The 27347-nt window shown below is 38.6% G+C and overlaps 1 long non-coding RNA gene across 2 annotated transcripts; it reads left to right on the top strand.

Annotated features, from left to right (window-relative positions):
• On the top strand, positions 1 to 24692 carry LOC148421792 (uncharacterized). 2 transcript variants are annotated; one of them, XR_015865917.1, is made up of 3 exons: positions 1 to 87; positions 19047 to 19224; positions 24190 to 24692. It is a non-coding gene; the product is annotated as an uncharacterized LOC148421792 (long non-coding RNA). The 2 variants fall into 2 exon arrangements; XR_015865916.1 differs by lacking the exon at positions 1 to 87 and adding an exon at positions 11516 to 11623.
• Positions 24693 to 27347: the final 2655 nt, after the last annotated feature.

Raw genomic sequence — 27347 nt, 5'->3', positions numbered from 1 at the left:
TTGTAACGGACAGTCATTTTTTCTGCTTTCAATCATTCTGTGGATTATCTCATTCCTTTCATTATTATTCCGTGCGTCCATGAGAATGTAAGTACAGTTTGAATATGTTGTCCGTTCGTGGTTTTGGATACATGTTTACGTTTGCACTGCTTCACTTTGTCCATTAATGTTTAAGTTGTTATTGCACCTAAGTTTGGTATAATTGCTAAAGGCAGATATACCGTTCTTTTCATACTTCACTTTTAGTATTCACGTTAAAGTTTCATCCACAAAATGTGCATGTTTGTCGCATGTTTGCCGTGTGTGCCAATGTAATCCTTACTCCGTAAGGGAGTGACGTCACCGCCCACTCAAATCTATTCGGCTCTATTAACCCTTTCCTACCTAACGCACATTTTGGAACGATTGGGTTGAATTCATTCTTCCTATCATTGTACGGTATGTTTGCCTGTGTTGTTTATGTTATTCTAAGCTAATATAGAGTCATGTGAGCATATGATGTAACATATTGTAACTATTCAAACATATTCAACATATTCAAACTGTTCTTACTTTCATTTCATCTTACTTTTCATTCGACAGTTGAACTTTTCTCAGTTTTTTTTTATCTTTGTATTATTCGTAATACTTCACAGATTCACGTTCAAACATACTTCATTCCCTTTATTTAAAGCTTTCACAGTGTGGTCTGACACCGCCCCCCAGTGGCCCAGTGTTAGAGTTGTCATCTTCAACACGTCCGTGTCCCGGTTCGGGCAAATCGCGTTTCACGTTTACAGTTGTTTTTTCTCTTCTGCTTTTAGTTCAGATTATCCACACTTTTTTTATAATTCAAACATTCGTTTTTTTTTTAAGTTTCCAACTTTGTGTTATTCATATTTTTTCACACATTCACATCATTCCACAGTTCAACTTTTTTAAATGTTTCAACTTTGTATTATTCATATTTCTTCACATTAACATTATACCACAGTTCATCTTTCAGCTACAATTCAAGTTTTTCTACCGTAAAAATGGCCTAATGTTAAGTGAATGGTGTGATTCAAAAACATGCAGGATACAAGCCCTCGAGGACTGGAGTTTGACACCTACAATTTAGTTACACAAAGTACACCATTTCCCATGATGCCATCGGGCGGCCATCTTAGACCACTGAAGACTCCAACTCCCATCTGCCCTCATGGGCGGCCATCTTGGATATTTTCTTAGACGTCTCATGACCTCTCACTTCTGCTTCCACCTCGTACAGCATCTGGCTTGGTGAACTCAGCTTGATTCATACATTCAGTTTTTTTCAGTTTTTCAACTTTGTATTATTCATATTTCAAGCAGTAAAAAAACTGAAAAAGTTTGATTAGGGATCATTTTTAAACTCCTGATAATGAGCTAATCATTTGAATGAGGTGGATTGAATGAGGTGGATTGTGGATTGATGTGAAACAGTGAAGAATTGTGAATAATACAAAGTTGAAAAACTTTGTATTTTCTCTTCTGCTTTTACTTCGGATCATCCACACTTTTTTACGATTCAAACATTAGTTTTTTTTTCAGTTTCTCAGTTTTTCAACTTTGTAGGATTCATAATTTTTCACAGATTCAAATCATTCTACAGTTCAACTTTTTTCAGTTTTTCATTCATCTTCAAATTCCACAGTTCAACTTTTTTTCAGTTTTTCAACTTTGTATTCAAATTTCTTCACAGATTCACACCATTCAATCGTTCAACATCATTCCACTTTTCAACTCCCAAACCTTCAACGGTTTCACCTTCACACGCAATTTCTTCAGAAATTGCACATTTTCTAGTTATTATTATTATTATTTTTATTATTCCGACCGTTTTTTAGGTTCGCTTTAACTCTTTCCCAGTTCATTCATTTCATTCCGTTCAAACTTCATATCATTCCACATATTCATGTTTAGTGCGAGTCTATTTTTCAAGTTTCAACTTTTCATCGTTTTCCTACAATCTAAGTTTTTGTACCGTAAAAATGGCCTACTGTTAAGTGATTGGAGCGTTCTTCCTACTTCCTTTTAAACCGTTCACGGTTTCGTCATTTCCCGTGTCACTGTGGCTCAGACGTTCCATTGACTTATTATCACTTCAAGTTCATGCGTTCGATCCCAGCTATGTCTTTTCACACATTCAGTGTTTTTTTTTCAGTTAATTCCGTGTTTTCTTTTGGTTTCAACTCCTTCCCAGTTCATCCAATTCATGCCGTTCAAACTTCATATCATTCCACATATTCATGTGAAGTGCTTTTGTATTTTTCAAGGTTCAACTATTCGTTTTCCTACAATTTACGTTTTTTTATACTATTCACATTTAAAGTATTTAGCCTTTTCAAACTGTTCTTACTTTCATTTCATCTTACTTTTCATTTCACAGTTGAACTTTTCTCAGTTTTTTAAACTTTGTATTATTCATAATTCTTCACAGATTCACGTTCAAACATACTTCATTCTCTTTATTTAAAGCTTTCACAGTGTGGTCTGACACCGCCCCCCCGTGGCCCAGTGGTAGAGTGTTCATCTTCAACATGTCCGTGCCCCGGTTCGGGCAAATCGCGTTTCACGTTGACAGTTGTTTTTTCTCTTCTGCTTTTAGTTCGGATCATCCACACTTTTTTTTATAATTCAAACATTCGTTTTTTTTTAGTTTCCAACTTTGTGTTATTCATATTTTTTCACACATTCACATCATTCCACAGTTCAACTTTTTTAAATTTTTCAACTTTGTATTCTTCATATTTCTTCACATTAACATTATACCACAGTTCATCTTTCAGCTACAATTCAAGTTTTTCTACCGTAAAAAAATGGCCTAATTATAAGTGAATGGTGTGATTCAAAAACATGCAGGATACAAGCCCTCGAGGACTGGAGTTTGACACCTATAGTTTAGTTACATAAAGTACACCATTTCCCATGATGCCATCGGGCGGCCATCTTAGACCACTGAAGACTCCAACTCCCAACTGCCCTCATAGGCGGCCATTTTGGATATTTTCTTAGACGTCTCATGACCTCTCACTTCTGCTTCCACCTAGTACAGCTTCCGGCTTGGTGAACTCAGCTTGATTTATACATTCAGTTTTTTTCAGTTTTTTAACTTTGTATTATTCATATTTCAAGCAGTAAAAAAAACTGAAAAAGTTTGATTAGGGATAATTTTTAATCTCCTGATAATGAGCTAATCATTTGAATAAGGTGGATTGAATGAGATGGATTGTGGATTGATGTGAAACAGAGAAGAATTGTGAATAATACAAAGTTGAAAAACTTTGTATTTTCTCTTCTGCTTTTACTTTGGATCATCCACACTTTTTTATGATTCAAACATTCGTTTTTTTTTTCAGTTTCTCAGTTTTTCAACTATGTAGGATTCATAATTTTTCACAGATTCACATCTTTCTACAGTTTAACTTTTTTCAGTTTTTCATGCATCTTCAAATTCCACAGTCCAACTTTTTTTTAGTTTTTCAACTTTGTATTCATATTTCTTCCCAGATTCACATCATTCAATCGTTCCACATCATTCCACTTTTCACCTCCCAAACCTTCAACGGTTTCACCTTCACACGCAATTTCTTCAGAAATTGCACATTTTCTAGTTGTGTGAAGGTGAAACCTTCACACTTATGTTTTTCTCCACCTTAATTATTGTGTGAAGGTTTCATCTTCACACTTATGTTTTTCTCCACCTTTATTGTGTGAAGGTGAAACCTTCACACTTATGTTTTTCTCCACCTTTATTATTGTGTGAAGGTGAAACCTTCACACATATGTTATTCCTTGACTTTATTATTGTGTGAAGGTGAAACCTTCACACATATGTTATTCCTTGACTTTATTAGGGCCCGAGCAGCTACCGCTGCGAGAGCCCTCTTGTTTTTCTCCAGATTATTATTAGGGCCCGAGCAGCTACCGCTGCGAGAGCCCTCTTGTTTTTCTCCAGATTATTATTATTAGGGCCCGAGCAGCTACCGCTGCGAGAGCCCTCTTGTTTTTCTCCAGATTATTATTCTTATTATTATTATTATTATTAGGGCCCGAGCAGCTACCGCTGCGAGAGCCCTCTTGTTTTTCTCCGGATTATTATTATTATTATTATTATTTACTGTGCAGCGCTTTTCCATTTTTGAGGGCCTAAACATGCACGAAAAGTCACCAAAATTTGCACATTTGTCGGGTTCGGTGAAAAATTGGATATTTTTGTGTTTCCTAAAACAATGCAAAAAAAAAGACTCTGCAGCGCCACCTAAGGTCGAAAAAGTGCACCTGGTCCCAGCCCGTTTGACCTAGAGCTACGAAAATTTTTAGGCATATGTAGGACCTAGAGACCTACAAAAAAGTCAGCGCGAGCCATGTGCTCAGATGTACAGAAAAAGAGTTATGAATTTTTGAATGTGCATTTTTGGCCCATTTTTGCACGTTTGCAGGTCCCAAACTGCTCCTTGTTTCTCCTAAACGCTTTACTCAATCGCCTTCAAATTTGCTGTGGTATATAATTAGACATAGGGGCACAAGTGGGCAAAATTTGGTGCAGATCCGCTGACATATATGATAGGGGCGTGGCTTCAAATTATGTGTTCAATTTTTCCTTCGCCAAGAGGGACAAAAACCTTAATAACTTTGATGTACTAGCTTAAAAAAATCTAAAACTTCATAGACACATGGAAACTTATGTCTTTAACACCTTTAAAAAAAGTTTTTTTAAATACCTACTAGCGCCGCCTAGTGGTTACTTAAACTGTAATTTTTTACAGTTTCATGTATTGTGCTCAGTCTGTTTGAGTAAAACAAGTGAAAATTGGTCAGAATATCATTAAGACATGGAATATTAAGATTTTAAAATTTTATGACTTTTCGATAATGGGCGCGGTCTGCACGCCACTTCAAAGTCAGATGACTCGCCAAAACGAAAAAAGTGGCTGTAATCGGCCCCAAAATGGCCTTATGAGTGGAAAATAGCCTCTTACTCCCGGCCCATTTGACCTAGAGCTACAAAAGTTTGTAGCCTTATGTAGGACCTCGAGCCCTACAATAAAGTCAGCGCGAGCCATATGCTCAGATGTACAGAAAGAGAGTTATGAATTTTTGAATGTGCACTTTTGGCCCGTTTTTGCTCATTTGCAGGTCCCGAACTGCTCCTTTTTTCTCCCAAACGCTTGACCCGATCGACTTCAAATTTGCTATGATGTTTTATCTGACTGTGAGGCACAATTGTTCAAATTTTTGTGATGATCCGCCATCAAATATGTTGGGGGCGGGGCTTTATATTATGCCTTTGATGATTACTTTGCCACATGTGAAACAAACCTTTATAACTCAGCTTTACAAGCTTAGAAAAATCTGAAACTTCACAGACACATGGAGACTCAAGCCCTTAACACAAGTGTTTCAAAAAATCTTCAATTGCTTATAAGGCCATCTAGTGGCAAACAAAAATGTCAGTCTGATGTCTCGCCAAAACGAACAAAGTTGCTGTGTTTGGTCCCAGATGGTCTTATCTTTTCTAAACTTCATATGTTTGATGGGTTTCCAATGCGGAATACACCTATCAACGTATTTTTTGTTATAGTGCGAGCGCCACCTAGTGGCAGCCAAAAATATAGCATTTTTTAAACGTATTTATGTGTTTAGCTGAGCCCTTTGAAGAAATATCGCTGAAATTAAGTCTGAAAAGCCTCTAGACAGCCTTGCTGACCTCCACCAAATTTTACGAAGTTTCGATAATGGGCGTGGCCTCTACGTCCATTTTCCTTCCGAAGCTTTATTGGACCAATAAAAGCTGCTGTAATTTGACCCAGATGATCTGATCTTCTCACAATTTCACACATTGGAAGAAAATCTATTCCTGAAGACATTAACAAACATATATTCCAGTTTAAAGCTAGCGCCACCTAGTGGCTGCAAAAAATGTCATTAGTCGAAAGACTGGAGTCAATCCTGTTTGGTTTGACCTACAGCGATAAAACTTTTTAGGCACATGTAGGATTGTAAGACCTACAAAAAAGTCAATAGTAGTGATGTGCTAGGATGTACAGAATAATTGTTATGATTTTTTTTAATGTTCAATTTTGCCCCATTCTTAGACATTAGCTGGTCTAAAACTAGTGCCTTTTTCTCTTAAACGGTTCACCCCATTAACTTCTACATTGGCATGGACTATAAGCAGATATAGCGGCACAAATATGCCAAAAATTGTGAAGATCCCATGACTTGTAAGATGTGGGCGGAGCTTCAAATTTTTTTGAATATTTCCTTTGCCAAGAGTGACAAAAACCTTAATAACTCAGCTGTTTTAGCAGCAAACCATGTGAAACTTTGCAGGGACTTTAAAAGTCATGCCCTAATACAGCTATATGATAAACTTCCAAATCATTTACAGTGCCACCTAGTGGCGGACAAAAATCTCAGTTTTTTACACTTTCATGTGCTGTGCAATGCCTGTTTGACTAAATAACCTCAAAAGTGGTCAGAAAAGCTATGAGAGAGTGGAAAATGAGGGTTCTCAACTTTTATGACTTTTCCATAGAGGGCGTGGCCTCTATGCCAGCTCAAAGTCCGATTTCTCGCCAAAACGGTAAAAGTTGCTGTAATTGGACCTAGATGATCTGATATTTGCAAAACTTCGTATATGGGATGGGTGTCCAATGTGAAACACACGTACAAGTGTGGACACCTAATTTTTTATCATAGTACGAGCGCCACCTAGTTGCAGCAAAAAATATAGCAATTCCTTTACATTTTTACGTACTCTGCTGAGCTCCTTGAAGTGATCTCCCTTAAATAATGTCTGAAAAGCCATTGGCCACGCCTAATGCCTTCCACCAAATAGTACAATGTTTCGATAATGGGCGTGGCCTATATGACAGTGCAAAGTCACACAACTGTAACAATAAAAGCTGCAGTTATTCAACCCACACTATCCCACCTTTTCTAAATTTTACAAACTTGATAAGAGTTCTGCAGTGAAGTCAACTACAACTAATTTTTCATCGTTCATAGTCCTTGTTCATACCCCGACCTGTTCATACCCCAACGTGCACAGGTCTGCGAGGGCCCTTTATAGCTGCTTGCAGCTCTAGTTAGGGCCCGAGCAGCTACCGCTGCGAGAGCCCTCTTGTTTTTCTCCAGATTATTATTATTATTATTATTATTATTATTTACTGTGCAGCGCTTTTCCATTTTTGAGGGCCTAAACATGCACGAAAAGTCACCAAAATTTGCACATTTGTCGGGCCCGGTGAAAAATTGGATATTTTTGTGTTTCCCAAAACAATGCAAAAAAAATGGCTCTGCAGCGCCACCTAAGGTTGAAAAAGTGCACCTGGTCCCGGCCCGTTTCACCTAGAGCTACGAAAATTTTTAGGCATATATAGGACCTAGAGACCTACAAAAAAGTCAGCGCGAGCTATGTGCTCAGATGTACAGAAAAAGAGTTATGAATTTTTGAATGTGCATTTTTGGCCCATTTTTGCACGTTTGCAGGTCCCAAACTGCTCCTTGTTTCTCCTAAACGCTTTACTCAATCACCTTCAAATTTGCTGTGGTCCATATTCACACATAGAGGCACAAGTGGGCAAAATTTGGTGCAGATCCGCTGACATATATGATAGGGGCGTGGCTTCAAATTATGTGTTCAATTTTTCCTTCGCCAAGAGTGACATAAACCTTAATAACTTTGATGTACTAGCTTAAAAAAATCTAAAACTTCATAGACACATGAAAACTTATGTCTTTAACACATTTGAAAAAAGTTTTTTTCAATACCTACTAGCGCCGCCTAGTGGTTGATTAAAATGTCATTTTTTACAGTTTCATGTATTGTGCTCAGTCTGTTTGAGTAAAACAAGTGAAAATTGGTCAGAATATCATTAAGACATGGAATATTAAGATTTTAAAATTTTATGACTTTTCGATAATGGGCGTGGTCTGCACGCCACTTCAAAGTCAGATGACTCGCCAAAACGAAAAAAGTGGCTGTAATTGGCCCCAAAATGGCCTTATGAGTGGAAAATAGCCTCTCACTCCCGGCCCGTTTGACCTAGAGCTACAAAAGTTTGTAGCCTTATGTAGGACCTCGAGCCCTACAAAAAAGTCAGCGCGAGCCATATGCTCAGATGTACAGAAAGAGAGTTATGAATTTTTGAATGTGCACTTTTGGCCCGTTTTTGCTCATTTGCAGGTCCCGAACTGCTCCTTTTTTCTCCCAAACGCTTGACCCGATCGACTTCAAATTTGCTGTGATGTTTTATCTGACTGTGAGGCACAATTGTTCAAATTTTCGTGATGATCCGCCATCAAATATGTTGGGGGCGGGGCTTCATATTATGCCTTTGATGTTTACTTTGCCACATGTGAAACAAACCTTTATAACTCAGCTTTCTAAGCTTGGAAAAATCTGAAACTTCACAGACACATGAATACTCAAGCCCTTAACACATGTTTAAAAAAAATTCTTCAATTGCTTATAAAGCCACCTAGTGGCAAACAAAAATGTCAGTCTGATGTCTCGCGAAAACGAACAAAGTTGCTGTATTTGCACCCAGATGGTCTTATCTTTTCTAAACTTCATATATTTAATGGGTTTCTAATGCGGAATACACCTATCAACGTATTTTTTGTTATAGTGCGAGCGCCACCTAGTGGCAACCAAAAATATAGCATTTTTTTAACGTTTTTAAGTGTTTAGCTGAGCCCTTTGAAGTAATATCGCTGAAATTAAGTCTGAAAAGCCTCTAGACAGCCTTGCTGACCTCCACCAAATTTTACTAAGTTTCGATAATGGGCGTGGCCTCTATGACCATTTTCATTCCGAAGCTTTATCTGTCCAGTAAAAGTTGCTGTAATTTTACCCAGATGCTCTGATCTTCTCACAATTTCACACATTGGATGAAAATATTCTCCTGAACATATCGACAAAAATATATTCCAGTTTAAAGCTAGCGCCACCTAGTGGCTGCAAAAAATGTCATTAGTCGAAAGATTACAGTCAATCCTGTTTGGTTTGACCTACAGCTATGAAAATTTGTAGGCAAATGAAGGACTGCAAGGCCTACAAAAAAGTCAATAGAAGTGATGTGCTAGGATGTACAGAAAAATTGTTTTGAATTTTTTTAATGTGCAGTTTTGTCCCATTCTTAGACGTTAGCTGGTCTCAAACTAGTGCCTTTTTCTCTTAAACGATTCACCCCATTACCTTCAACTTTGGCATGAATCATTATCCAACTGAGGGGCACACATAGGCCAAATATCGTGAAGATCTCTTTACATAAAAGATGCGGGCGGAGCTTCAAATTATGTTTAATACTTCCTTTGCCGAGAGTGACAAAAATCTTAATAACTCAGCTATGACAGCTTCAAACCTTCTGAAACTTTCCTGGCCCTTTAAAAGTAATGCAATAATTTAGCTATGTGATAAACTTTCAAATCATTTACAGCGCCACCCAGTGGAGGACAAAAATCTCATTTTTTATACTTTTATGTACTGTGAAATGCCTGTTTGACTAAATGAACTAATAAATGGTCAGAAAAGCTATGACACATTGGAACATTAAGGTTCTCAACTTTTATGACTTTTCAATAAAGGGCGTGGCCTCTATCTCAACTCAAATCCGATGTCTCGCCAAAACGGTAAAAGTTGCTGTAATTGGACCTAGACGATCTGATATTTTTAAAACTTGGTATATGGGATGGGAGTCCAATGTGAAACACACCTACAAGCCTATTTTTTAATCATAGTACGAGCGCCACCTAGTGGCAGCAAAAAATATAGCAAAGCCTTAATGTTTTTATGTACTCTGCTGAGCCCCTTGAAGCGATATCCCTTCAATGTTTTCTGAAAAGCCAGTGGCCATGCATTATGCCCTCCACAAATCAGTACGATGTTTCCACAGTGGGTGTGGCCTATATGGCATTGAAAGTCACAAAATTGGAACAATAAAAGCTGCAGTAACTCCACACACATTGTCCCACCTTGTCTAAATTTTACATTTTTGGTAAGAGTCTTGCACTGAAGTCACCTACAACTACTTTTTCATCGTTCATAGTCCTTGTTCATACCCCGACCTGTTCATACCCCAACGTGCACAGGTCTGCGAGGGCCCTTTATAGCTGCTTGCAGCTCTAGTTATTATTATTATTGTGTGAAGGTGAAACCTTCACACTTATGTTTTTCTCCACCTTTATTGTGTGAAGGTGAAACCTTCACACTTATGTTTTTCTCCACCTTTATTATTATTATTATTTTTTTTATTCCGACCGTTTTTTAGGTACGTTTCAACTTATTCCCAGTTCATCCAATTCATGCCATTCAAACTTCATATCATTCTACATATTCATGTTTAGTGCGGGTCTATTTTTCAAGTTTCAACTTTTCATCGTTTTCCTACAATTTAAGTTTTTGTACCGTAAAAATGGCCTAATGTTAAGTGAATGGGCTGGTCTTCGTGCTTTATTTTTAAACTTTTACGTTTTCGATATTTCCTATGTCTCGGTGGCTCATGGGATTTGTGTACCGCATTCGCACTTCATGTTCGTGGGTTCAATCCCAGGTTGCGTCATTTTTTAGTTGTGTGAGTCTTTTTTAGTTAGTGCGGGTCTATTTTTCAAGTTTCAACTTTTAATCGTTTTCCTACAATTTAAGTTTTTGTACCGTAAAAACGGCCTAATGTTAAGTGATTGGAGCGTTCTTCCTACTTCCTTTTAAAGCGTTCACGGTTTCGTCATTTCCCGTGGCTCAGACGTTCTGTTGACGTATATCTACTACATGTTCGTGCGTTCGATCCCCGCTGTGTCTTTTCACACATTCAGTGTTTTTTTTCAGTTAATTCAGTATTTTTTTTTGGTTTCAATTCCTTCCCAGTTCATCCAATTCATGCCGTTCGAACTTCATATCATTCCACATATTCACGTGAAGTGCTTTTTTATTTTTCAAGGTTCAACTATTCATCGTTTTCCTACAATTTACGTTTTTTATACTATTCATATTTAAAGAATTTAGCCTTTTCAAACTGTTCTTACTTTCATTTCATCTTTTCATTCCACAGTTGAACTTTTTTCAGTTTTTGAACTTTGTATTATTCGTAGTTCTTCATAGATTCACGTTCAAAAATACTTCATTCCCTATATTTCAAGCTTTCACAGTGTGGTCTTACACTGCCCCCCAGTGGCCCAGTGGTAGAGTTGTCATCTTCAACATGTCCGTGCTCCGGTTCGGGCAAATCGCGTTTCACGTTTACAGTTCAACTTTCAGCTACAATTCAAGTTTTTGTACCGTAAAAATTGTCTAATGTTAAGTGAATGGTGTTGTTAAGAAGTTTCTGATTATACTTAACGATTTTGTGTTTGAATCGTTCTGTTATTACTATTTACGTCTGGACATGTTTCTCCTGTGGTCATGTGATCTTCCTAGCAACCGCCTAGCAACTAATCACAAGTTATGTTTCATTCCTCCACTACCAATCAGGACTCTGTTTACACTATCATAGGTTGTTTTGCTCTTTCACGGGTCAGTCGGCAGGTATCGTTGTAACGGACAGTCATTTTTTCTGCTTTCAATCATTCTGTGGATTATCTAATTCCTTTCATTATTATTCCGTGCGTCCATGAGAATGTAAGTACAGTTTGAATATGTTGTCCGTTCGTGGTTTTGGATACATGTTTACGTTTGCACTGCTTCACTTTGTCCATTAATGTCTAAGTTGTTATTGCACCTAAGTTTGGTATAATTGCTAAAGGCAGATATACTGTACTTTTCATTTTTCACTTTTAGTATTCACGTTAAAGTTTCATCCACAAAATGTGCATGTTTGTCGCATGTTTGCCGTGTGTGCCAATGTGATCCTTCCTCGTAAGGGAGTGACGTCACCGCCCACTCAAATCTATTCGGCTCCATTAACCCTTTCCTACCTAACATGTTAACATGATACATGTTTACGTTTGCACTGCTTCACTTTGTCCATTAATGTTTAAGTTGTTATTGCACCTAAGTTTGGTATAATTGCTAAAGGCAGATATACCGTTCTTTTCATACTTCACTTTTAGTATTCACGTTAAAGTTTCATCCACAAAATGTGCATGTTTGTCGCATGTTTGCCGTGTGTGCCAATGTAATCCTTACTCCGTAAGGGAGTGACGTCACCGCCCACTCAAATCTATTCGGCTCCATTAACCCTTTCCTACCTAACGCACATTTTGGAACGATTGGGTTGAATTCATTCTTCCTATCATTGTACGGTATGTTTGCCTGTGTTGTTTATGTTATTCTAAGCTAATATAGAGTCATGTGAGCATATGATGTAACATATTGTACAATGTTAGTTATGTTAGGTATCAATGTTTAGTGAATGTTCTCTGCTCTCCTTTGCAGAGACCACACACCCACAATCAAACATAGAACACACACAGAACACACAAACACAGAAACACACACACACCAACCCAGATAAATAAATAGAACATTATATACAAATAAAGAGTGGCATGAGAGTGTGCATCGTCTTTATGTTCTGGCCGGACAACCTGATAAGATTGAGGATCCTCTGAATCAGTCAAGTACAGTCCTTTCAAGGAGGTCACAAGTTTGGACGCTACTCCGACACCTCCATTACAGGTGTGATTCAAAAACACGCAGGATACAAGCCCTCGAGGACTGGAGTTTGACACCTATAGTTTAGTTACACAAAGTAATCCATTTCCCATGTTGCCATCGGGCGGCCATCTTAGACCACTGAAGACTCCAACTCCAATCTGCCCTCATGGGCGGCCATCTTGGATATTTTATTAGACGTCTCATTACCTCTCACTACTGCTTCCACCTAGTACGGCATCTGGCTTGGTTAACTTAGCTTGATTCATACGTTTTAGTTTTTTTCAGTTTTTCAACTCTGTATTATTCACATTTCTTCACTGTTTCACATCAATCCACAATCCACCTCATTCAATCCACCTCATTCAAATGATAAGCTCATTAACAGGAGTTTAAAACTCCAGTCCTCGAGGGCTGATATCCTGCATGTTTTTGAATCACGTCATTCACTTAACATTAGGCCTAATGTCACAGATTCACATTATTCCAGTTCAACTTTTCTCAGTTTGTTAACTATGTAGGATTCATAATTTTTCACAGATTCAAATCATTCTACAGTTCAACTTTTTTTCAGTTTTTCATTCATCTTCAAATTCCACGGTTCAACTTTTTTTCAGTTTTTCAACTTTGTATTCATATTTCTTTACAGATTCACACCATTCAATCGTTCCACATCATTCCACTTTTCAACTCCCAAACCTTCAACGGTTTCACCTTCACACGCAATTTCTTCAGAAATTGCACTTTTTCTAGTTATTATTATTATTCTGCCGTTTTTTGGGACATTTCATCTCTTTCGCAGTTTATCCGATTCACGCCGTTCCAATTTCATCTTATTCCACTTATTCCCTTCGGTGCACGTGTATTTTTATAATTCCAATTATTCATAGATTTCCCACAATTCCCTGTTTTCCGAGCCAAAAGTGCCATTGACTTACATTGGGTGATTTTTCATTTCAATATTACATCTTTTACGTTTCATATTTTCAAAATTTAACTCATTCAGCTTGCCTTAGGGATCATTCTCATCATTCCAGTAATACATAGTTTCCAATAATTTCCTATAATTCCATATTTTTCCCACCTTTAATATTTCATAATGCATTTCCAATGGGAGGGCTTCCCATTCATTCTCAATGGGACAATTAACATTTCACATTTTGATGTTTCCCATTTCATATTCATAACATTGAACTTATTCATTCCACCCTATGGCTCATTCCCAACAATTCAATAAATCCAAATTATTAATAATTTCCCATAATTCCATATTTTTCACCTATAACAATTTGTTATTCATTCCCAAAGGCAGATTTTACTTTTCCTATTTGAAGCTTCCTCATTTTGCATTCAATTCATTCAGCCAATTCATTTCACATTGTCATCATTACACATATTCACACAAACCAGTAATTCATAACAATATTAATAAATTTACCCATAATTCCTCATTCCCATTTTCCTCACCAAAACTTTGTAACCTTCTATCTTGGCCATTCCTGCTCCGATTCCCACCGTTCCAACTTTAATCGATTCCCCCAATTCCTGCCATTCCATGGTGGTATCCATTTTCCTTTTCCCAGAAATAAAATATTACCCACAATTCCACTTTTTCCATCTTTCCCTTATATCTTTGCCATTCCTGCTCCGATTTCCACCATTCCAACTTTAATCGATTCCCCTGATGCCTGCTATTCCATTCGTGTATCCATTTTCCTCTTCCCAGAATTCAAAATTTTCCCACAATTCCACATACTGTACCTTTAATGAACCAATTCATTTTCAATAAGGTCATTCATTGTGGAGACGTTTGGCCTTCGTGGACTACTGTTTAGGTAGACAAAGTACTCCATTTCCCATGGGGTTGTCAGGTGGCCATCTTGGACACTTGCCCACATACACTGAGACTCCATTTCCCATCAACCCTTAGGGGCGGCCATCTTGGATATCTGATCAGACATCTCATGAGCGCTCAGCTCAACTTCCACTCAGGATGGCAGCCATCTTGGTTAACTCAGAACAATAAAAACGACTCTCTCCAAATGTTGAACATCCAAACTATGAAATATAATCTCCCAAAATTCAGAATTTGTACTTTGAGTGTATTTTTTTCTTTCTTTTTTGAAATTTTGTGATATTTTACAAAATTCAAAGAATTGTTGTTTTTTTCACTTATTGACTACAGGTGTTTGTCCGATTCAGTCCGATTCAGCGTTTAACCGTTCATCTTGACCCTGCCAATGACCTCCGGGTGTCATTTACCCAGAATGCATCTTTTTTGCATAAGTAATAGCCCCCTAAAACTCGCGAAAAATCAGATTTTTTATGTTTCCTCTTGTGATATCTCCATTTGCGTCCGACCTATACTTATCGTTCCAACTTTAGGTGTTTCCCATTATGGGTTAGATTGCCAAGAACGTCCTCGCACCAACAATTTCAAGTTTTTCCCATTTTTTTACCCATAATTCCTCAGTTGATTGTTCTTGCCAAAACATTGTAACCTTCTCGCTTCGCCATTCTTCATCCGATTCCCACCGTTCCAACTTTATTCAATTCCATTCATCCCCGCCAATTCATTGGTGTATTCATTTACCTCTTACCAGGCATCAAAATTTACCCACAATTCCACACACTGTACCTTTAATGAACCAATTCATTTTCAATGAGGTCATTCATTGTGTGGGCGTTTGGCCTCCGTGGACTACTGTTTAGGTAGACAAAGTACTCCATTTCCAATGGGGTCTTCAGGCGGCCATCTTGGACACTTGGCTTCATACACTGAGACTCCATTTCCCATCAACCCTCAGGGGCGGCCATCTTGGATATCTGATCAGACATCTCATGAGCGCTCAGCCCAACTTCCACCCAGGATCGTGGCCATCTTGGTTTACTCAGAACAATAAAATCAACACTCTTTAAATGTTGAACATCCAATCAATTAAATATAATCCCCCAAAATTTAGAGTTTGTTCTTTGAATGTACTTTTTTTCTTCCTTTTTGAAATTCTGTGATATTTTACAAAATTCAAAGAATTGTTGTTTTTTTTACTTTAATGACTACAGGTGCTGTCCGATTCAGTCCGATTCAGCGTTTGACCGTTCATCTTGACCCTGCCTATGACCTCAAAGAGTCATTTACCCATAATGCATCTTATTTGCATTATTAATAGCCCTCTAAAACTCGCGAAAAATCAGATTTTTTAAGTTTTCTCTAGTGAAATCTCCATTTGCCTCCGACCTATACTTATCGTTCCAACTTTAGGTGTTTCCCAATATGGGTTGGATTGCCAAGAACACCCTCGCACCAACAATATCAAGTTTTTCCCATTTTTTTACACATAATTCCTCAGTTAATTGTTCTCGCCAAAACATTGTAACCTTCTGTCTTCGCCATTCTTCATCCTATTCCCACCGTTCCAACTTTAATCGGTTCCATTCATCCCCACCAATTCAATGGTGTATTCTTTTACCTCTTACCAGAATTCGAAATTTTCCCACAATTCCACATACTGTACCTTTAATGAACCAATTCATTTTCAATGAGGTCTTTCATTGTGTTCACGTTCAGCCTTCGTTGACTACTTCTTAGCTACACAAAGTACTCCATTTCCCATAGGGTCGTCAGGTGGCCACTTTGGACACTTGACTAAATACACTGAGACTCCATTTTCCATCAACCCTCAGGGGCGGCCATCTTGGATATCTGATCAGACATCTCATTCAGTTTTTCCCTTCTATCTTTGCCAGTCTTCATCCGATTCCGATGTTCCAATTTTAATCGATTCCCCCGATGCCCGCTATTCTATTTTTACCCACAAATCAAAAATTACCCACAATTCCACTTTTTCAGATTTTCCCTTATATCTTTGCCATCCTTCATCCGATTCCTACCGTTCCAACTTTAATCGATTCCCCCAAGTCCCGCCATTCCATGGTGGTATACATTTTCTTCTTCCCAGAAATCAAAATTTACCCACAATTCCACTCCATTTTTTCAGTTTTTCCCTTGTATCTTTGCCAATCCTGCTCCGATTACCACCGATCATACTTTAATCTTTTCCCCCAATACCCACCCATCCATTTTTACCCACAATTCCAAAAATTACCCACATTTCCACTTTTTCAGTTTTTCCCTTATATCTTTGCCAGTCTTCATCCGATTCCGACCGTTCCAATTTTAATCAATTCCCCCGATGTCCGCTATTCCATTTTTAAGCACAATTCAAAAATTACCCACAATTCCACTTTTTCAGTTTTTCCCTTATATCTTTTTCATTTTTCATCCAATTCCGACCTTTCCAACTTTATTCGATTCCCCCAAGTCCCGCCATTCCAAGATGGTATCCACTTTCTTCTTCCCAGAATTTAAAATTTACCCACAATTCCACTTCTTCAGTTTTTCCCTTATATCTTTGTCATTCTTCATCCGATTCCGACCGTTCCAACTTTAATCTATTCCCTCAATGCCCGCCCATCCATTTTTATTCAAAATTAAAAAATTACCCACAATTCCTCTTTTTCAGTTTTTCCCTTCTATCTTTGCCATTCTTCATCTGTTTCCGACCGTTCCAATTTTATTTGATTCCCCGATGCCCGCCATTTCATTTTTACCCACAATTCAAAATTTACCCACAATTCCACTTTTTCAGTTTTTCCCTTCTATCTTTGCCATTCGTTATCTGATTTCGACTGTTCCAACTTTAATCGATTCCCCCAATTTCCGCCATTCCACATCATTCAAACCTCTCCCTTCAGGTGTTTCACCTTCACACGCAATTTCTTTAGGAATTGAACATATTCTAGTTAGAGCTGTGATGTCCCACTCTTCCTGAACAGTCCTGTACCCCAAACAGACACAGGGAGTTCGCTTTTTTAATCTACAGTATTTGTTTAATGTTGTGGTGTACTGAATTTGATGGTTTGTAGCCCCCTGGGGATCGTAATATATTTATATCAATGTACTGCTTTGTATCAGTAATAAATAATTTAGAAAAAAAGAAAGAAAAAATAAGCTGTCATTACAACTGTTGCGTGAGCAGCTTCGACACCCATGACTGGGACGAGTCGTGCAACTACAATTCTCTTGTCAAAAAAAAAAAAAAAAATCACAAAGTGGGACGATGTATCGTTTTATCGTTATTTTTTTGTCACCACACCCGCCCGACATGCAACTGCATTATGCTCCTAATTGTTTCCATGTCGTCTTCATGCTCTCTTTTGGTCGTGCCATCATAAAAGCAACACAAAAATGCACGCAAATGAAAACGAGTCATATGATACTTCTGACAATGCAGGAAAACTCACTGCTTTGTTTCAGCAAGAAATAATTGAAAAATAAAAATGAAGACGTCATGTCAACTGTCGCTTGAGCAGCTTCGACATCCATGACATATGTGTGTGACATATGTTAATGAGCTTGAGTGACAGCTGATAGTCATTACTTGATTGACCGTGAGGCAAAAGAACAAAAGCTCCAAACTGAGTATTTTGGTCAGCAAATATTGATAAAATATATTTGGTATGACACGAATAAATTGTCAGTCTACTTAATTAATGTTGATTGAAAGCATACATTATGGCAACTGAGAAAAGTTATTTCTGATAATGATGTAAAGACAATGTATTTGGGAAAAGAGATGATTTCTTATTGATAATGAGAGGAAATAAAGGAATAACAACCACGCCCTGTCGTATACATGTAACCGGCTAATTTAAATCCGCATCGATCTCCCCTCGTCGTCGTTTGTTTATTTAAAAAAAATCTCACCAATATGAAACCACATAGTCACCTTTGAGGTCACCAGTATCCGAAGAGTCTTCCGAGGGAAAAAGAATAGCGCGATGAAGCAAATTCCCGTTGAAGCTGAGCATGTGCGTCCACGAAACCGGAAGCTTGGGCAAATCTCGACTTCGGCCGGAGGTTTTGAAACACTAGGTTTTGATAAAAAAAAAAAAAAAAAAATTATAAAAAGCCCGGCCACATATAGCAAATAGGACAAAACGGAAACATTTGATGCCCGTTTGCAAGAACACCAATGTTTAGGCAAGGCCCGAGTTGTGTCCTCATCCCCCATCACCTTTGTTTTCAGGGTTGCTAATTGTTACCCAGGATCCCCTGGCAAGTGGAACCTGTAACAAATACTTCTAACTATGCAGTATTTGGTAAATAAAAAAAATATACATATATACCTTAATACTACAAATAAAATGTACAAACTGACACTTTGGCACACACTAAACATATATTTTATAAATAAAATAAAATAAACTACAATGAGAGCACACACCCTGGCATGACAATAATATCTCTTTGAAGCATAAAAACGCTACAAAACACGATAGAATTCCCTACACGGCTTCAATATATTTTGTGTAATACAATGAAACATATCAATGTTTTAACCCTCCGTATTTATTTAAATGTTTTTTTTGTTGTTGATGTCTCTAGGAAATGACTTTCATTCAACGTGTGAAGTCGTGACAAGTTGAGATCATCTGGGCTACATCAGCATTTACTGTTCCAATGAATTGTAATGAGCACTGCTGTATAGGCCACGGCCATTATCAAAACATCTTAACATTTGGTGGAGGAAATTAGGCGCGTCTGAAGGCCTGTCTGAAAAAAAGTAAGTTATATTACTTTGACAGGCTCAACAAGGTACATATAAATGAAAATGTAATTTTTTGCTGCCACCAGGTGGCGCCCACACAACGAGGAAAAAGGTGTGTTTAGAAATGTACTCCCATGAAATTAAATTTAGAAAAGATCATCTTCGTCCAATTACATTAAGTTTTACCGATCTGGAAAGAACATTGGGTTTTGAGGGGGTGTAAAGGCCACGCCCAACTTTGGAATCATAAAACTTGAGATTCATAATGTTCCGTGTCGCAATATTCTCCTGACTAATTTTCAGTGAATTTACTGAAACCGGCTAAGCACAGAACATGAAATTGTAAAAATTAACTTTTTTGTCTGCCACCTGGTGTCGCTATTGGTAATTTGAAAATGTGTCATGTTGAAGAATTAGACCATGAGTCTAAAATGATACTGTCAATTTAAAGATATTTTAAAGCTTGTTCAGCTGGGCAAATAAAGGTTTTTGTCACTCTGGGCGAAGGAAACATTGACTTCATGTTTTGAAAGCCCACCTCCATCATTTATTTCATGGGATCGTGACTATTTCTGGACCAGTTGTGCATCTAAGTTTGATAATGTTCTAGGCCAAATTGAAAGTTGATACAGTATAAGAGAAGGCTGCAGCAGTGGAAGACTTACAAAAGGCCCTCAAATGCATCAAAATTGCAAATTCAAAAATCCGTAACTCTTTTTCTTTACATCCAAGCATATGGCTGTCTTTGATTGTTATTTAGGTCTTAGGGTCCTGCATATGCCTACAAATTTTGATAGCTGTAAGGCGAACCAAATGGTATTGGCTGCAATCCTTTGACTATAATGACACTTTTTGCTCCCACTAAGTGGCGCTTGCAGTATGACAAAAAACTGATTACTAGGTGTGTTATTTATTGGGCTCCCATCAACTATATGCAATTTAGTAAAGATAAGACCATCTGGGTTCAATTACAGAAACTTTTTGGTATTGGCAAGACATCAAACGTAATGGCCACGCCCATTAGCAAAAAATTGTAAAATTGGAGAACCTTCATGTTACATGCCTCAACGCTATTCTGGCCAATTTTCAGTTAATATGCTCAAACAGGAATAGCACAGTGCAAAAATTGAAATACTAAGGTTTTTGGCATTGGTGGCAAAGGAAATTTGAATCACGTATTTTGAAGCCCCACCCCCATCATACATGTTAGCCGATCTTGACGAAATTTTGCCCAGTTGTGCCACTATGTCAGAAAATGGAGCACATCAAATGTTGAAGTTGATCGGGTCAAGAGTTTTGGTACCGAAAAATGGACAAAATCGGGCCAAATGCTACATTCAACAGTTGATAACTCTGGTTCTGTACATGGCACTTTATAATGTTTTTGTAGGTCTTCAGGTCTTACGTATGCATAAAACATTTCGTAGCTCTAGGTCAAACGGGTCGTAACTGGCTGCCGTTTTATAATCACCTGGGCTCAATTAAAGTAAGTTTTGCTGATTTGAGCAAACTCCGACTTTGGGGTGGCATACAGACCACCCCGTTTATCACAAAGTTGTAAAATTTGGAAACCCTTATCCTCCCAGTCTCGATGCTGTTTGTTCAAATTTTCAGTTCATTTCCTTTTACGGTCTTAGCACAATACATGAAAGTTTAAAAAATGACATTTTTGATTGTAATTAGGTGGCGCTATAATTAATTTGAAAAATGACCATGCAGATATTTTAAAGCTAATACTAGTAAATTTTCTGTAAAGTTTCAGATTTTTTTTCAGCTTACACATTGGAGTTATTAGGGTTTTTGCTGCTCATGGCGAAGGAAATTTGACACACATAATTTAAAGCCTCGCCCCCATCATATATGTTGGCTGATCTTCTCAAAATTTTGCTCAGTTATGGTCCCTATGGCTGATAATGGAGCATGCCAAATTTGAAGTCGATCAGATTAATCATTTAGGGGCTATTCAGAGGAATTTGGCACCTGCAAACATCCAAAAACGGTCCAAAACTGCACATAAAAAATTCATATCTCTGGTTCTGTACATCCTAGCATATGGTGCTCTTAACTTTTTTGCAGGTTTTCAGGTACTATATATGCCTAAAAATTTCCATAGCTCGAGGTGAAACAGGCCATTACCCAGGAGAAGTGTTCGACTCTAGGTGGTTCTAAAAATAAAATTTTTTGATTTTATGTATGAAAAAAAAAAAAAAAAATTTACAGCAGGCCCGATAAGCGTGAGAATTTTGGTGACTTTTTGTGCATGTTTAGGCCCTCAAAAATGCGATTCATTTCGGAGAAGTCCTAGCACATCACTCCTATTGACTTTTTTGTAGGTCTTACAGTCCTTCATTTGCCGACGAAGTTTCTTAGCTGTAGGTCAAACCAAACAGGATTGACTGTAATCTTTTGACTAATATTTTTTGCAGCCACTAGTTGGCGCTAGCTTTAAACTGGAATATATGTTTGTCGATGTCTTCAAGTATAGATTTACATCCAATATGTGAAACTGTGAGAAGATCAGATCATCTGGGTCAAATTACAGCAGCTTTTTCTGGTCCGATAAAGCTTCGGAATGAAAATGGACGTCGAGGCCGCGCCCATTATCGAAACTTTGTAAAATTTGGTAGAGGTGAGCAGGGCTGTCTAGAGGCTTGTCAGACTTAATTTCAGCGATATTACTTTAAAGGGCTCAGCTAAACACATAAAAACGTTTATAAAATGCTATATTTATGGCTGCCACTACATGGCGCTTGCACAATGACAAAAAATATGTTAATAGGTGTATTCCGCATTGGAAATCAAATCAAATATATGAAGTTTAGAAAAGATAAGACCATCTGGATCCAAATACAGCAACTTTGTTCGTTTTGGCGAGACATCAGACTGACAAATTTTTTTCAAAGGTGTTAAAGGCATAAATCTCCATGTGTCTATGAAGTTTTAGATTTTTTTTAAACTTGTACATCAGAGTTATTAAGGTTTTTGTCACTCTTGGCGCAGGAAAAATTGAACACATAATTTGAAGCCCTGCCCCTATCATATATGTCGGCGGATCTTCACCAAATTTTGCCCAGTTGTGCCCCTATGTCTGATAATGCACCAAAGTAAATTTGAAAGCGATTGAGTAAAGCGTTTCGGAGAAACAAGGAGCAGTTTGGGACCAGCAAACGTGCAAAAATGGGCCAAAAATGCACATTCAAAAATTCATAACTCTTTTTCTGTACATCTGAGCACATGGTTTGCTGCAAGCATCTATAAAGGGCCCTTGCAGACCTGTGCAAGTTGGGGTATGATCAGGTCGGGATATGAACAAGTAGGAGTATGAACGTGTTTGGGTGTATGCACGTTGGGTTAAGTCAGTGCTTCTCAAATAGTGGGGCGGGCCCCCCTGGGGGGGAGCAAGGTGATGCCAGGGGGGGCGTGGATGATCCCAGGAAAAAGGAATTGTTTTTGTCATGTGGAATGTAATTGCAATAAAGTAATAATCATCATTTTCTTTTAGTTTCAGGCACTTTGGTGTACTTGCTTCTTTTTTTCCATTTTAGACTAAGCTGTAACCCGTATAAACGCGATAAAAATAATTAACACTTGTTGAAAGTTGATTCATATTATGATTTTCAGTTGTTAATGTTAAAAAGGATACATATGTAGGTATACTTAAACAATTTTCATCAATAATAATCATATTTATAGGCAGTGCATCGATGGGGGGGCGCAAAGAGTTCTCTTTTCTAGGTGGGGCCTTGCAAAATATAGTTGAGAAACACTGGGTTAAGTGAACATTATAAGGCAATTTGTTCGAGAATGTGCAATTTTTATTAGATTTGATCAACATAATGAAATATAAAGTGGCGATAGCACTATGATGAACAATGAGTTCGTAGAAGACTAGTACAGGACTCTTATCAAATATGTGAATTTTAGAGAAGGTGGGATTATGTGGGGTGAGTTACAGCAGTTTGTATTTGCAATTGTGTGGCTTTGCGCTGCCGTTTAGGCCACGCCCAGTATCGAAATATCGTACTACAGTGGGCCCCCAGTTTACGAACTCCCCATTTTATGAATTTTTCATCTTACGAACGTGGACCCCGGCATCCCCCTCTTACGCACAAACCTTTCGTCTTACAAACAATCCAACACGCCGGTCAGTGTGTCCACACTATTTTTTTTCGCTTTGCCCCATCAACAGAAATAACTATTCTCGCATGTCACGGAAACGCCGATATGCCATTGGTCTTATAAGGTCACAGTCATGGTCTCAGTCACGGTCTCAGTCACGGAGATGCTGATATGCTATTGGTTGATTAAGGTCACAGTCACGGTCTCAGTCACGGAGATGCCGATATGCTATTGGTCGATTAAGGTCACGGTTAAGGTCTCAGTCACGGAGATGCGGATATGCTATTGGCCGGCGTCACGTCAATCACAGAATTGCCGATATGCTATAGGCCTTCATCTAGCTTGATGGCACAGCTGGTTGGTGTGTTGTGAAGACTTTGCAAACTTTATCTGTTAGACATGGCTTCTAAAATTGCAAGTGGTGGCAAAGGAAGAAGTAAGAGGACGATGACAATAGAAACGAAGCAGAAGATAATAAAAAAATACGACGGAGGCGCACGCATAGTTAACCTTGCTAGTGAGTATGGCTGTAGCTGCTCGGCAATCTTCGAAGGGCAAGACTTTCCTTGCCAGGGGACGGACCTCGGTCAACAACAAAATGGAGAGTTTTCCTCTATTATGGATTAAAGAGAAGGAAATCGCCGGTGATATGTTCTAGTTAGAGAAAAGTTCTCGTTTAAGAAAATAAACAAATCAATTCTGTGGGTTGGTCTCTGCTCCCCTCCGCCTCCACCCAGCTCAAGTCACGTCGCCCCAAAGGTAAATGTCATTTTTCCTTTGTGTTACAGGTGGGGTCACTCGGGGTCTTGCTCTCTTTTATGTTTCTTTTTTTCCCTGTGTCTCCTGCCATCTTCTGTTTAGGTGTGCCCCAGCAGTGCACTACTTGGTCAGCTCCAGGAAGGCCCACGATTGGCTGCTGCTGATTGGAGGTCGCACACCTGCCGTATATTAAGAGGAGACGGCAGACAACCTTCGTCTCTCCTTCGCTTCCAACCAGCCACGCATTTGTACCAAATTGTTGTGAAACTGAGCAGTAGGGGTGAATCGCCGTTTTTGTTGTACATTTTCTTTCCTCCTGTTTTTGGAGCTAGGGAGGTAAGTTTATTGTCTTTTTGTTGTTTTGTTTGCTAGGTTAGTTTGGTTATTGCAGAGATTGTTTTGTTTGTTATTTTGACTTTGGTTCACCCTGAGTTAATTGCTCCACTCTTTTAGTAACCCTTTTGTAAATAAATGTATCTTTTGTTTTCCAATCCTTTGGGTTATTGGCTGGCTGGTTGGGAGTTGGGGAAGGCGCGGCCCATTACTAATGTTATGTCCTAGACCCTAGACTGGGACGTAACACTTTGTATATTTATGTTATTTAATTTAACTGTACAGTAGATTATGTGAATAAATTTTAATATAAGTATAAAGTCGTGCTGTTTTTACCTAAGGTTTTTGCACGCGTTGCACGCATTCACTAATTATCATAAGTTTGGATTGCCCGTCATACGAGCAATTTGAGTTACGAGCATAGCCGCTGAACGGATTAAGTTCGTAACACGGGGCCCACTGTATTTGGTGGAGGGAAATGGGCGTGTCTAATGGCTTTTCAGACAACATTAAAGTGATATCACTTCAAGGGGCTCAGTTGAGTACATAGAAATGGTAAGGAATTGCTATATTTTTTGCCTTTGCTCACACCACAATTAAAAATAGGCAAGTAGGTGTGTTTCACATTGAACTCCCATCCCATATATCAAATTATATGAAATTTTGAAAAGATCAGATCATCTAGGTCCAATTACAGCAACTTTTATAGTTTTGGTGAGACATCGGAATATGAGGTGACATATAGGCCACGCTCTTAACTGAAAAGTCATAAAAGATGAGAACCATCATGTTCCACTGCTCAAAGCTTTTCTGACCTTTTTTCAGTTAATTTACTCAAACAGGCATTGCACAGCACACGAAAGTGTAAAAACTAAGATTTTTGTCAGCCACTACGTGGCGCTGTAAATATATTGATAGTTTCTCAAATAGTTGTATTAAATTCATGACTCTTAATTTCCCTGCAAAGTTTCAGATAATTTGAAGCTGTTATAGCTGAGTTATCAAGGTTTATGTCACTCTTGGCGGATCTCATCCACCCCCTGGAGCCTTGCCGCCAAGGAGTTTTTGACTACCTTGTGACTTCCACCCCAGAGATAGAATCTCCCACCTCGGAGCTTCCAGACTCTGCTTCCTCAAAGGAAGACGTGTTGGTGGGATTGAGGAGGTCTTCGAAGTATTCTTCCCACTGGTTCACAACGTCCTTAGTTGAGGTCAGCAGCGCCCCATCTCCATTTTATCAATCAATCAATCAAATTTTATTTATGTAGCCCTAAATCACCGAAGTCTCAAAGGGCTTCACAGATGAAAAGAGGTCATGTGGAGACCTCTTTCGAGAAAAGAAGTCATACAGAGACATCTTTTCAGTGTAAGGTACACAACAGCATCCCCTGTCAAAGCTCCCAGAAGGGGAAGGAAAAACTCAAAAACCCCAATTAGGGGAAAATCAGAAACCTCCAGAAGAGACCACAGGTGGGAGGAGCCTCCTTCCAGACCCACATGTTGAAGTGGATGCTGCATGTACCAAATACAGAAACAATATAAATTACAGAAAACATATTGTGCTATTTAGTGCAGTGATTTCTTGACAGCAGGCAAAGCCATTGGGCAGGAACCATCCCACATTCCAGCCAGGTGGACCGCAGAAGGCCGATCTCCTAACCCGTGATGGTCGACCAGCGCAGGACCCAATGGAGGCGGTCAATTCAACCCTCACCATCTAGCTAGCCCCCTCCCCCGGTCGGAAGAGGGGGGGCAGGAAAAAAGAAGAAAGCTGCAGACAAGCTCAATTAACTAAATGCTTTTGAATATAAATGTGTTTTTAGATGGGATTTAAAGATTTCTACTGAGGTGGATGCACGAACTTCCATAGGTAGGGCATTCCATAGTACTGGCGAGCGAATGGAAAATGCCCTTGATCCCGCGGACTTCATTTTAGCCCGTGGGGTCAATAGCAAGCCGGCATTTTGTGATCGAAGTTGTCGGGACGGAACACATATTGATACTAAGTCGACGAGATAGGAAGGAGCTAAACCATGTTAAATTTTATAAGTAATTAACAGCACCTTAAAATCACATCTCACGTGTATTGGAAGCCAGTGCAGGTCAGCTACAATAGGAGTAATATGATCGAACTTTCTCATCCTTGTCAATAGTCTCGCTGCTGCATTCTGTACACACTGCAGGCTTTTAATGTAGGACATGGGGAGTCCAGAAAACAAAACCTTACAATAGTCTAGGCGCGACGTAACAGATGCATGAATTAATGTTTCTGCATCGTTAAGTGAAAGAATAGGGCGAATTTTAGCTATATTGCGGAGGTGAAAAAACGCTGTTCTTGTCATGTTATTAATATGTATTCGAAAGGAGAGAGTTGAGTCAAATATCACGCCAAGATTTTTTGCAGAACTACTTTGGGAAATAATACAGTTTTCCAGGTTCAGCGTGGTATTCTTAAGCAAGTGCTGATGATGAGCAGAGCCAATAAATAACATCTCAGTTTTATTAGGGTTGAGAAGCAGAAAATTGGAAGACATCCATTGTTTAATCTCGGCAAGGCAGGCCTCCAGTTTACTCCACTTGCACGGATCCGTTACTTCTAAGGGCATATAGAGTTGGGTATCAGCATAGCAATGAAAACTAATAGCATGTTCACATATAATATCGCCAAGAGGAATCATGTAGATGTTGAACAGTAAGGGACCAAGTACTGACCCCTGCGGGACACAACATGAGACGAAGAAAGATTCAGAAATCGCATTGCCATAAGAGACACTATGCGTCCTTCCCAGGATGTAAGATCTGAACCAAGAAAGTGCTGATCCCGAGATACCAACACATGATCTAAGATGTTCTATAAGAATATGATGATCAACAATGTCAAATGCGGCACTAAGGTCAAGCGCTAATAATATTGATGAGATGTTGGA

Source organism: Hippichthys cyanospilos, chromosome 6 (genome assembly GCF_059441005.1).
Source record: "Hippichthys cyanospilos isolate Australia breed blue-spotted pipefish chromosome 6, RoL_Hcya_1.0, whole genome shotgun sequence".
In the NCBI taxonomy this organism is placed as follows: Eukaryota; Metazoa; Chordata; class Actinopteri; order Syngnathiformes; family Syngnathidae; genus Hippichthys; species Hippichthys cyanospilos.
Note: the sequence above shows the minus strand (reverse complement) of the source record. Positions and strands in the feature narration are given on the sequence as shown.